Raw genomic sequence first — 13,749 nt, forward strand, 5'->3', positions numbered from 1 at the left:
GGGTGGGAGTTTGGTGCAGGAGTGGGCTGGGGCAGGAGACTGAGGTGCAAGAGGGGGCATGTGGTCTGGGAGGAAGTTTGCCGCAGGAGTGGGCTGGGGCAGGGGACTGGGGTACAGGAAGGGGCGTGGGGTCTGGCAGGGTGTTTGGGTGCAGAAGGGGGATTCTTACCTGGGGCAGGGGGTTGGGGTTTGGGAGCAGGTGTGAGGTGTAGGCTCCGGCTGGGAGGCGCTTACCACAGGTGGCTCCCGTCTGGCGGTGTGGCAGGGTTCAGGCAGGCTGTCTGACTGCCATAGCCCCACCCTGCTCCCAGAAGTGTCTGGCTGCTGGCACATCTGCATTTCCCGCACCCGCAAGCACCACCCTGGCCAATGGGAGCTGCGGAGATGGTGCTGGGGGCGGGGGCTGCGCATGCAGCCAGGGGCCGCAGAGATGTGCCAGCAGCCAGCTGCTTCTGGGAGCGGCGTGGGGCCAGGGCAGGCAGCCTGAGCGCCCCAGAGATCGCTGCCTGTGATGTATTTTTGCGGGGCCAGGCTGCAGCTGCTAAAGCCCCTGCCTCAATCCCGCCCTGTTCCAGAGGCTGGCAGGAGCGGCTTGTGTGTCTGCAATGGGAGTGAGTCAGTGCCCCTGCGAGACCCTTCCCTTCTGCATCCCCCGACCAGTGTGTATTGAATTTCCTACATTTAACAGTCGCGTTACTGCAGTTCCCTCCAATCAGCACATTCCGATGTAACTCGGGGTTGGGGCAAATCGTTATTACGAATCGCTGCGGTTTTCCTTTGAGTTCAGGGGGAGGGAACATCTGATGTGTCGCCATTTGCTCACGTTCCCTGTGGGGCGAGGTTCTTTCCCAGGTGTCAGCGTTTGGGTCTGATTCCTCCATCGTATTTCCTGGCCCTGGTATCCCTGGAATAAGAGTCAGCTCCAGAGACACCTTGGGAGTCAAGTTCGGAGTGTTTTTTGCGCATGATTCCCTTTGCCCCACGGGAGGAGTTCAGACCTCACGGTTTTGGCATTTCTTTTCCCCCTTCTCTGTTGGGGCTGGTTCCAGTTGTGGATGCTCCTGCTCTGTTTTATTCCCCAACCCCAAATTGTGGATCCAGTTGGTGGGCAGGAAGTTTTGGACAGTTTCTATCATAGTTTGCCCTGCGCTGTTTTCTTTCACTTGCTTGTCTGCAGGCGCTGGGGCTCCTTCTCCTGTTGCAGGTGGCCCTGTGTTGTTTCCTGCCCCTGGATCTCCCTGACTAACAGACCCACTAACCATTCATTCCTGGTGGAAATCCCAGTCGCTGGGGGGGCAGATGCTGAGGGGTTTTCTCAGGTCCCTCCCCACAGCATGACCAGGGCTGAGGAAGGGGAACAATCTCTCAGAACCTTCCACAGGAATCTCCAGGATAAGGGCCATTGAACTGACACTATAGAACGAGAGACTCCCCCGTTCTAGATCCAGATACACCCCAACCACTGTCGGTGTCACACCCCAGCTCTGAATCACAGTGTTGGCCTCCCTGGGGTGATACTGCCCCCCAGATCTCCCCAGAGCCCAGTACTCCCCCTCAGGGAGTCTCTCCAGCCTCTCCTGTCTCACTCTGCCCCTCACAGACTCACTCAGCACCCCCAGCTCCCAGTCTGCGCTGTCCCCCACCTCTATCTCCCAGTACCACCTGAAAATCCTGCCCTCCCCACCATGATCCCTCCTGGACACAAACCCCTCCCTCCCCACAGTAATCAGAGCCCCAGAGGAGGCAGCCGGCCCTGGGGATGGGAGGTTGTGCTGGACTGTTCTGCCCTCCTCAGACACAGTGAGTTCGGGGTGTTTGTAATCTGGATCCAGGGTGATGTGGACTGGGGGAAAAAAAACAGAATAACCCCATTAGCCATTGATCAGCCAGGGACCCTACGATCCCACAGGAGAGATTCCAGCCAGCACAGCCGGAGTGAATGACAGAGGGCTTGGCTACACTTACAAATTTGCAGCGCTGCAGCAGGGTGTGAAAACACACCCTCTCCAGCGCTGCAAATTGCGGCGCTGCAAAGCGCCAGTGTAGTCAAAGCCCCAGCGCTGGGAGCGCGGCTCCCAGCGCTGTCCGTTATTCCCCACAGGGAGGTGGAGTACGGACAGCGCTGGGAGAGCTTTCTCCCAGCGCTGGTGCTTTGACTACACTTAGCGCTTCAAAGTGCTGCCGCGGCAGCGCTTTGAAGTGTAAGTGTAGCCAAAGCCAGAGTGTTAAGGGTTTGGGTGACTAGTTGGACTGACACCGATAGCCTAGATCTGGTTGGGAGCTCCAGGGCTGTGGCTGGGCCTCATCAGATGTGGGGGGAGGGGCAGTGGGGGTTGGGCTCTTTGCTCCTCTCACTCCCCCCTGCACAGGATCTGTCCCTGAGAGGTGTTTGGGCTCCGGGGGGCCATGGAGCGTGCCCGGGGGGAAGACTGCAGGTTGCGGAGAGAGGGCTGAGTCGGGCTGTAGGGGCAGATGACAGGGTAGGGATGGATCATCACTGAAGGGTCAATGAGAGATGGGGGGTATCAGGACTGAGTGAGGGAGGATTTGCAAGGGAGCTGCCCAGGGGTGAGACTTACAGCTCAGGGCAGCGTGTTTAGGGACCATACATGGCATCCAGCCCCACAGCTCTGCAGCCAGCATCTGCCCTGCCCCACCTGCCCCCTGGGGACTCCACACCTCTGATAGCTCAGCTACGTAACGCCCACTAACCCCAGCATGGTGTCTGCTCAGCCCCTCGCAGCCCCACTCACCCATGTAGCTCCGAGCCCTCCTGAACTCTGCAAGGGAAGAGAAACAAACATTGTCAGGGGAAACGTGGGGAATTCGCTCCCACAGGAGATGCCGTTCTGGGAGGAGGGTCATTGGCAGATAGAAAGGAACCGAGTGATGTGAAATGTGACATGGAAACACGTTCTCTTACCTAGCTGTGTGACCGCCCTGTCTGAAATGGAAAGAGACAGAATTATTCCCTGTCATTTAGGCAGAAGGCTCAGTTCTGGGACCTGCTGCGTGACTGTGTGATCACTTTACACGTGGTTCATGAGCCTTCTCTACAAAAGGAGAAATGTCCCGGCTATGTGAAGTGAGAGACAGACCCTGTCACCCCAGAGACCAGAGATCTCTGCTGACAGCAATGACCAGCTCTCAGTGATGCCTTTATATTGTCTCTTGGTGTTGGGGACTGGAGCGAATGTTGCTCTCAGTGACACTGCTGTAAATCCATAACTCCAGATGCGTCACTGGGGCGAATCTGGATTGACACCAGTGTCACCCAGAGCAGAATCCAGGGCTGTAAGAAGCTGCTGTTTGGTTGTTGAGGCCCCCAGCAGACTGGGGGATTTTGAAGGGACACTGACAGGATAAAAATCAGGCTGGGATTTGCAAAACATTTAACTTAGATGGAACGTGCATGTCTGGATCTGTGCAGCGCTGACATTCTCAACCCTTCCATCTAAAGAGAATTACTAATAACCCTTTGGAGCATCAAAGCTACACACTCCAGGTATAACCGGGGCATAGATAGACCTGGAGAGGGGTTTAGAGCTCAGATCTGGGGTTCAGTCTTGGCAACAACACATGGAAATGTGGCTCATCCACAGACAATCTGACCCAGAATTGTCATTGCAAACCATTTCCATGCTGCCCCCACATGCAGGGAATCTCACAAGCACAGACCCTTGGGTATCTGCTGCAAAATACATGCTCATCTCCATGTTCTGGGAAAGGACAGCCTAAACTGCTGCAGTCATCTATAGAAAGTGGCTAATCCCCTTCTCCAGCATCAGAACAATGTGATTGGCATTGGATTGTCAAAGGCCAGATGACACCTGTCTGTCTATCCAGACATGAGAGGAGGTGACACTGTGTCTGCTGCAGAGAGCTCACAGTGCTGCACTGGGACTGGGGTGACTCTAATATGACTTTGATTTTGGCCCAAATTGTTCACTCAGCCCTGCCCTGCAGTGTCGGTGCTTCTGTATCTGCTCAGCACCGTGTGTGGCTGGGAGCCGCTGCCCAGGGGCTCTAGTGGGAAGGTGGATGAACTTACCAAGCTTCTCACGCAGCTCCTGGCACTCTGGGGAGAGAAGAGAAGGAGACCATTGTGGGTTCAGCGTGGTTATTCTGAGCACAGTGACGTGGGGCTGTTCCAAACTCTGGGTACGTCTACACTGCAGCTGGGAGTGAGCTTCCCAGTTTGGACAGGCAGACACACGCTAGCTCTGCTTGAGCCAGTGCACTAAAAGTAGCCGGGTACCTGGGGGGAGCAGGTGCAGCAGCTTGGGTTGGCTGCTCAAGTACAAACCAGCTCAGACCCCCAGGAACACACTCGAGTAGCAATGCTGAGCCACCCTGACCCCGTACCTAGCATGTGTCTGGCTACTCGCGCTGGGAAGCTCGCTTCCTCCTGTAGTGTAGACAGACCCAATGCACCAAGGGTCTCAGAGCTGGCAGGACACGTCAGACAAAACTGTTGTTAATGAACAATGGACACGGTCCCAGACCAGCCCCTACACAGAGCCCACAAATGGCCCCTGGCGGCATCACCCCCCACCCTCCCCCACTGACAGCACTGCCAGAACATGTGTCACTTAGAGAGAGGCCTGCACTGCTGCAGCCTGTCACCCAGACTCAGACCTCCTATTTCTGAGCCGTGCAATCCCTTTGTGGTGCTGATTTGCACAAGCGTGTAACTCTAGGGTCAGTGGCTGGCAGGAGCTTAACTTGGGAACAGCTCCATGGCGCTGTGTGGCACTGGATTTACTGCCCACCCCTAGAAATGTGGGGTCAGGTTCTGCCCCAGCTCTTGTGAGAACAATGTGGGTGGTGGGGCCCATCAGAATGCACCTCACAGGGCCCATACACAGAGTCTGTGTTCACTCGCAGCCAAGGCTTAACCTCGGCAGGAGGGGGGAGAGGACAGGACTGTGGAGTCCAGCATTGGCATAGCAGCGATTTTGCAGTTCAGAACTGAGACAAATCCACAGACCTGCGTGGAGGAAGTTTGTCCAGCCCCTGACTAAGGTTTTGTCTACAGAGCCCCATTGTTCGTCTGTTACCCTGGAACTGAGGAGTGTGTTACCCCAGAACTTGACTAAGCTAGTCACAGCCACAGAGTGTGCATTCAGCCACCAGGAATTAATAAAACAGAACACCACATAGTTAAGAGTTAATTTGGACAAGCAGGGCTTTTGGAGGCAAGGTCAAATACTAGCTGCAGGCTTGTGGTTTCTGCTAATTGGAAAGAGAGGAGGGGAGGAAAGAGTCCACAAACTATGGGACTGAAATAAAATAAGTGGATGGAGACCTTGAGTTGCGCGTCTTTGATACAGAAGCTTCTTATGGCTAAGATTGTTAGAAATGTTTTAGTGATAAGTAGTTTATTGAAGTGAGGAGAAGTAATGATCAATGGGGTCACTAGGAGCTGTGTATAAAAAGACTGGATCATAGAGCAGAGGTCAGCAACCTTTCAGAAGTGGTGTGCTGTGTCTTCATTTATTCACTCTAGTTTAAGGTTTTGCATGCCGGTAATACATTTTAATGTTTTTAGAAGGTCTCTTTCTCTAAGTCTATAATATATAACTAAACTATTGTTGTATGTAAAGTAAAGAAAGTTTTTAAAATGTTTAAGAAGCTTCATTTAAAATTAAATTAAAATGCAGAGCCTCCTGGACTGGTGGCCAGGACCTAGGCAGCGCGAGTGCCACTGAAAATAAGTTTGCATACCGCCTTCGGCACGCGTGCCATAGGTTGCCTACCCCTGTAATAGAGGGTATTTTGGAACAGTTCTCTGAAGTTATACTGAGAGACTTTTTCCTGACACCCTACTCTCTGGCTTGGAAGCAACTGGCCATCATCGTTCTGTTAATTACTCAATACCATCTCAGATTGTAGGTAATTATTTGGGATGTTAAACCTATGTTTGTGTGTGCTTAAATCTAATAGTCATTTTAGATAAGAGCACACTTGAAAGCTTCCTACAAATAAGTGATTCTATCAGCTGGAAGCAGGGCCGATTGGCGGGGCGGGGAGGAGCTGAGACCAGTTATCGAGGCCCAGTTTCCATGGCTTCTCCCCCCCCCACCCCCTCGTCAGCCCTGTTTAGCCAGTCCGCCCTTGCTGTGGGGCCCGGAAATTTTTTCACACCAGGGCACAAACCCACTCTCAGCAGCCCTGGCTGGAAGTGCTATGTTCCCATTGATTTATTCCTGACACCACCTGGAGTGAAACAGTTAAGTTACGACCGCTTTGGATTCATGACCCTGGGCAACACAGCCTACAGGGGTGTGATTTGCAGCATGCACGAAAGTGCTACGCTAGGACTGTCACGTGTGGATGCTGCTGGTGCGCACTCACCTGTCTCGCTTCAGTTAGGCCTTCGTTACATTTCTAGCTAAGAACCTTTTAATTCATAGCCAAGGCATCCACACAGGGTCGTTACAGGGCAGCACATTGGTGCATATTCCTAGTCACACCCCTGTAATCTGAACCATTGGGCAGTGTGGACGTAGCCTGAGGCCCACCATTCCATGTGCATGAAATTCAGTCTCTGTTGTTGTAGATGATACTGAAATGTGAGCTACAAACTCTGCAGTGTTTGTTTCCAGGGCAGGGGGGAGATGATCATGAAGGTGACTGAAGTCCATACAGCGCATGTGGTGATTTTCCCATCTCATTATAGTGTGAAAGCGCAGACACACGTTCACTAGGGGTTTAGCAAAATACCTGATTCCAAGGTCGTCTTCTCAGTCCTTGCAGGCTCTGAAATGGGGAAGAGAAAAGAGACACACAACTGGGTGGTGCTGTACGCTGCCTAATGACTGAGGTTAGTCACAGACACCCCACACCCGCACTCCCAGCCCCAGTGCAGGAGCCGGCAGTTTGACAGGAGCAGGGCTGGCAGTCAGTGATATGCACCAACAGGCAGGAGACCTGGGGGAGTCTCTCACTCCTTAGCCCTTTTCTACACACAATCTTACATGAGTATAACTAATTAGGTTACAAAACACTCCTTGAGTTAAACTGTTGCATTAGGGCTGTGTGTGGCGCAAGCCTTGAGCTGGTGCAGCAGGGCCGGTAGAACCATGGGGCAGGGTCAGTTACTCCACAGCGACCCCTCTGGCTAGTTACAGAACAGCACTGATTGCTAGGGGAGTCCTGTCCAGCCTTCCCCAGCTGGAGGAATGGTGATGACAAGGGGCCATGGCAGAGGGCAAAGGAGATGAAAGAGGAGGATCCTCAGGGCTCTTCCATGCTGTGATTGCCGTGAGAACCCCAGCCAGCACGCTGGCATGTTGAATCCATTCTCTGCACTTTTCATCTGTATTTCTCTGCGTGTGTGCGTAATGCCCAGCAGAATGGGTCAGCACCACTCAGCACTACCACAATGAAAACCTGTATTGTTCTTAAATACTGAAAAGTTCAGAGTGGAATAAATTAAACACGTGGTGCTGCTGTGTCTATTGCTCGATTCATAGAGTTTCAGGCCAAGCAGATCAATTAGTTCATCTCCTCTTACCTGCTGTGTATCACAGGCCAGAGAATCCCACCCATTTCCCCCCACACTGAGCCAATAATTCAGGTTTAGCTACAGCAGCTTCCAGAAAGGTGCCCAGTCTGGCTCTGATGCCATCAGGAGATGGAGAATTCCCCACTGCCCTGGGGAGCTTGTTCCAGTGATTAAACACCCTCTCTGTGTCCTGTGCATTCGACAGTCACAGGGATGGAATCATTTCACAGAGCGTCATTGACCTTCCAGTGTCATTTCCTTTAAGGAGAATAGAATCACTGAGCAACTGCTGAGGGTGAGTAGGACAGAATCTGACCCAGAATTGTCATTGCAAACCATTTCCATGCTGCCCCCACATGCAGGGAATTTCACAAGCACAGACCTTTGGGTATTCGCTGCAAAATACATATTTACCAACCTGTTACCATCAGTGTGTGTGAGAACATGGGGGAGATGAGGAATGACTAGGCAAAGACCACCTGGCTCCATCCCTTTCATTGCACTGAGCCCATAGGTAATGCCAAGCAGTCACCAAGCTCATGCATCTCAATAGACACAATAAGAGATAGAGCAGGAGACCTACCATAAAATAATTGCGCTTCCTCTTCAGAGCGTTTCTTCTCAGAGGCCTTTTGCTTCGCTGTGAGACAGAGAATCAGGTATTGCAGTGAGACAGGGAAGGAAGGGGAAACACTGAGCAATACACTAATACAGGTGGGGCCGGGGACCCTGGTGTGACTGGTTTATTTCCTAAAATCAACAGAGGGTAAATATTTGAACAATAAGACTCTTCCATACCCCACCCCAGTGCCCTCTAGGACTAGGCTCTAAACATGCAAATAACAAATTCCCATTACCTGTGTATCCAAGATATGCACAAGCTCCAGCAGCAATGAGAAACAGAGTGAAAATCGCCCAGAATGCAGCCAGCCAGGGAGAAACCCGGGGGAAGGCATCACCTGGCAAACAGAGAGCACAGTGTGTGAGGACCAAGATCCCATTCTGGAGCTGGAGAATGTGGTTTGTCACATGGCTTGACAGCTGAGTCCTGGCTCAGAGATCCTCAGAAATTCCCAGGACTGAAGGGCATGTTACCTTTATCAACCAAATGCAACATCTCCTCAAAGAACAATATAAAGTTCATTTCACAAGACTCAGCCCTAGCTCCTGACATGCAGTTTGTCCAGATCACAGAAACCTCCGTCACTAACGGCACCACAAATTAGGTTAGAAGGACATTTCCTGTCTCAGTACCAGAAAGAGGCACTAGCTGAGTGCAGTTCCAGGCCCCGCACTCCTGTGGTGACCCCTGTAGGCCTTGTTGGAGCCCAAGTTATAACTAAAAGTGTGAACCAAAGGCTGTGAACCAGAGTAGGCCTGGCCTTGAAAAAATAATAATACGCCAGCTACTAGCTAGCACCAGGTAAGCACATTCCTGGCTCAAGAGGATAGTATAAAAACACACAGATCTCTCAAGTAACTATGTAAACACATTCCTAAGAGATGGTACAGGAACACACCGACCCCTTGTAGGATAAGGATGGGATGAGAGGTTAATGGATGAGGATATTTTGTTCCAGCTGGCAGATACAAGGACAGGGGTGAAAACTAACAACATCTGGAATGTAATACGTAACTTGCTTGTATCAGTGTATAAAAGGAGACGTCATGAGTGAGGCATCTTTGTCCAGCTGAGGGGACAGCATCCTGGTGCACAGGCTGAGTGGGTACCTTGTCGCAGGCAGACATGTGTTAGTGTAACTGTGGCTCCTATGGGGCTCTAGGCTTTGTCCACAATAAACCAGGCCGAGTGCCATCGCCACTGAACTGAGCCTGTGATCTTTCTTATGAATAAAATCAGGGTCTGCTGAATTAACATGCTGCACCGTCTGCTGCTGCAGCTGGCATCGGAGCTCCCAGAACAGCAACACTAGCAGCAGGAACAACTTAGCAACTTTAATAGTTCTCCACAGCACTAACAACAACCGCTTCTGCACAGATGGACTCACCTGAGAGGTGAATGGCAGATTGTCTCTCGGTCTCAAGCAGGCCATTCCGCACTATGCAGCTGATGTCTCCATTGTCTTCCCCTTCTGTGACAGTGACATGACTCACAACACTATACAGGTTCTCCCTGTCCTGAGTCAAGTCAATCACAATATCCATCGACAGGTTCTGCCCGTTCTTTCCAACCCACCGGAGTTCGGGTTTGGGGAACCAGCCTGTGGATCTACAGGCCAGTCCAATCCCCTGGTCCTGGGGGCCCAGCACATCAATGAACACTGGAGCCACAGCTACAGGGAGAGACAGAGGGTGTGGGTATCAGGAAATTGTGTCTTTGGTAGCACCATGTGATTCCCCAGCTACTGCTGGGTATAGGGAGCTGTGGCTGGAAAACTCCATTCCTGTATATGCAAAGCCTCCCTGGGATCCCTCATCCTGAGAGCTGGGGCCATTAAATAATATAATCTTGCATTTCCATAGAGCACTGTGCCTTGCAGGCTCACAGAGGAAGGTGCAGGCTTATACAGCTACAGAGAGATCACTGCACCCGCTGCTGAAATGCAGCTACATCTGGGGTGCAGCCCAGCAGCTGTCAGGATCACTGCACTTTGGTACGAAGCAGAAGGTGAGGGATGGTGACCTTGGCTACATCACTGCTACGACTCCTCCTATGCCACCCTTCTAATAACTGTCCCCTCTGGTGTCCTTCTCACACACTGGTAATGATGCCCCAGGCCAAGACACCCCTCATGCTTAGATTTCCCTCTCCCAGTGCTGCACACACCCACCCTCCCCTCATTTCAATCTCTCTCTAAAAGCACATGTCTCCTTTGGACTAGGAGCCACTGAAAATGGGAGATGATTTAAAACAATCTCAATGCTCTGTGTTATCACAGGAAGGCCCCTCACCTGGGGCTTGATGTGGCTGAACTGTATTGTCTGGGGATAGGTTACTCAGTGAACTCGATGGCCAGAGACTGTCCCTTCCACTGCCCTTATGCAGCACTGAACACGGGGTCAGTGCACAGGGAATAACAAACAATATCCCAGCTCTTGGACACTGCAGGGGGAGTTTCAGGGAAGCTGACCCAGGGCCGTCCAGAGGATTCCAGGGGCCTGGGGTCTTCAGTGGCGGGGGCTCCCGCTTCGGCGGTAATTCGGCGGCGGGAGGTCCTTTCGCTCCAGGACCCGCCACCGAAGTGCCCCGAAGACCCGCGGCGGGGCCCCCTGCTGCCGAATTACCGCCGAAGCGGGACTGCTGGTGAAGTGCAGCCGGGTTTTCGGCGGTAATTCAAAGGCAGGGGGCACTTCCGCGGCGGGTCCCGGAACGGAAGGACACCCCACCCCTCCACCCCCACCACTGAATTACCGCCTGAGACCCGGCTGCACTTTGATGGCGGGTCCCGATTCGGCGATAATTCGCCAGCGCGGAGTCCTTCCACCCTGGAGGAAGGACGCCCCCACTGGCGAAGACCAGGAGCGGAAGAAGCTCCGGTGCCCGGGCTCCGCAAGAGTTTTCCAGGGCCCCCGGAGCGAGTGAAGGACCCTGCTCCAGGGTCCCCAAAAAACTCTCGTGGGGGCGCCTGCGGGGCTCAGGGCCTGGGGCAAATTGCCCCACTTGTCCCCCCCTCCGGGCAGCCCTGAGCTGACCATAATTATCACCTGAACTGGGATCTGGGCAGAACATGGAGATAAAGGCCTGTGGAAGTACAGAAAGAACTGACAGGGATTTGTAGGGGATCTTAATGCATGACAGTCTCTGTCAGCAAGAGTTAGGCTAGTTATAACCCTACTAATGTGAGATTTGTAGAAGCGAGGATTGTGTGAGGCGAGTGGGAAAGAACTGTGTGAGAAGTTGTTGCGACCTTGTGTCGATAATGAGGAATGTAGACTGGCGTCTAAATAGAAGTGAGAAAAATAAGATATCAAGATGGCCTATGTATAAACAAAATGCAGCTGCTGCTTATTATTGTCTGTAACAAAAGTATAAATGCTTGCTGGAATTGTTTACCTGTGGAGAGACCTGGGACTGGGGCAACCCTGTGTCCTAGGGCACTCCCTCCCTCTATACAATTGTAAAGAGAAAATAAAGAATCTGACTCTGCTGCACCCAACCAAAAAGTGAGAACTACGTTTTTCTCTGACAGGCCCCACTCCCTCAAACAGCACCACAATGAGCATGAGAGCTGAGGGCTGTAGCTTCATGTCTCACTGAAAAGAGGTTGTTTAATGAAGCACTGACCCAGCTAGCACCACAGTGGGGTCAGGGCTGAGTGCGAGGGGAAAGTGCTCCCTACTGAGTCCTGCACAGAGCACCATATAGCAGTGTGGGTTCAGTGCTGGGGCACCCCCACCCCCTTGGCAGAGGAGGCTCTGGCTGCCCAGACACAGTGACCCTCAGTGCAGTGTCTCACCTGTGACCCGTAAATCAGTGCTGGCTTCCTGGGTCCACTCTAGGTTCCTCACAAGGCACTGGTATGTCCCAGCATCTGCCACTTGGAGCCGTTTCAGCTTCAGGGAGACGTTCCCACTGCTGAACTCCTGTGGGAACAGCTCTGTCCGGGTCTGGTAACCCTCCCCTGGCAGGTCCTTGGTACCTTCCTCCAAGTACTCACGAATCACGACAAATCCTGGTTCAATTTTCCTCCACAGCACTTCCATGCTGAGAAGCCGAGCCGGGGGTGAGAGCTGGCAGGGTAACACCACATCCTGGCCAACTACCCCCACCACGGGGTGCGGGGAGCCAGCCAGGGAGAACTTCTCTGCAATAGACAACCCCAGGAGCAGACTGAATGAGCAGAAAGAGGAGAGGGTGCCTACCCTTGAGATACTATGTGTTTTTCATAAAGCCCCAGCTCCTGGAGTCATGTGATTCTGTGAGAATCTCAGCTTTCATTTAAAACAAAAATCAGTTTCTAGCTCTATTGCTTGCAGAGAAAAGCTTGAAAATGTGACCCAAGTGTGATGGAAAGCTCAAAAAACAAAGGAAACAAGAAGACCCCAAAAGGTGGGTTCTTTTTTTTTAAATCTGATGAGTTTTTAGCCAGTTTCCTGATTATTGATTCCTGACTCATGGTGGCTGAAGGGTTAGAGTAGGTGATGTTGCAGCTCCCATTCATCGTAATGGGAACTGGGCACCCCCACCCCTCAGGCAGCTGGGAAGATCTCAGCCTTGCAGGCATGAGAATCCAGGTTCCCAGTGGGGCACGTCTGGCATCCTGGTGCCTTCAGGTGCCATGGTGGTACAGGAAGGAATTAGTGTCTGGGGGCTCTGGGAACCTCTCTCAGGGGCAACAGGAGCCTGGTGATTTGCTGCAAGATCCAACAATCCTGCCACCCAGAGCTAGGACATGCCCCAGTCACCTCAACGTCATCCCCACCCCACAGCCTCTTGGGCCTGGACCCCCGGGGGTGAGGGTGGCTGGGCCTCAGATCCCCCTACCCCAGCTCTGCAGGGGGCAGCATACATGGGGGACAGAGAGGGCAATAATTGGGATTCAAATGTTTTTACCAGAGAGAGAACACGGCGCCAGGAGGAGGATCCCCAGGCTGCACACACAGAGCCGCCACCACGTCGCCATGGGAACACCCTGGGTCGGGACCTGCAAGGAGAGAGCAGGGATGGTTAACACTCCCCAGACTGTGTGAGGGGCCCGCAGTGCAGGGAACGTGCCCCATCCAGTGTCTGACCCGACCCCCACCAGTGCAGGGGAAGCCTGCAGCAGAACAGGGCCACTTCCGAGGTAACCCCAGTGGTACCCACACCGCTGTCCCCCCTGCAGAAGGGGCCTGGCTCTGTGCCTGCCTCCACCTGGGATAATGCAGCAGATGCGTAACCTGGGGCTCTCTACAGCTCACAGCATGCGGCTCTACAGCATGAGCTAAAGAGCCAGGCTGTGCAGCTGGGGCTGTGACAGACTCACACGCTGCGTGGATCAGGCTCAGAGGGGCTCGTCTCATACCCTGGCCAGTGGGTGACGTCTGGGCACTTTTCGATAGGTCAGCCTGGCCAGAAGTCACCCACCTCTGTAAGTGATGCTGCCAAGTGACAGGGACGGGGCTGGCAGTGGCTGTGACAGACACCAGAGGACGCTGTCAGATACCTGCTCCCCCTCCTCTGACGTCAACGGGAGACCATCACATCAGTAGACATTACAACAAGATACAATGTGGGGGTCAGCAGGGGCCGTCTCAGCTCTGCTTAGAGCCTCAGACATTCTCCCCCCAATTGTCCG

General features: G+C 53.0%; 1 pseudogene; it reads right to left on the bottom strand.

Moving 5' to 3' along the window:
- Positions 1-588: 588 nt before the first annotated feature.
- On the bottom strand, positions 589-13,106 carry LOC120388767 (annotated as a pseudogene).
- Positions 13,107-13,749: the final 643 nt, after the last annotated feature.

Source organism: Mauremys reevesii, linkage group 22 (genome assembly GCF_016161935.1).
Source record: "Mauremys reevesii isolate NIE-2019 linkage group 22, ASM1616193v1, whole genome shotgun sequence".
NCBI lineage: Eukaryota > Metazoa > Chordata > Testudines > Geoemydidae > Mauremys > Mauremys reevesii.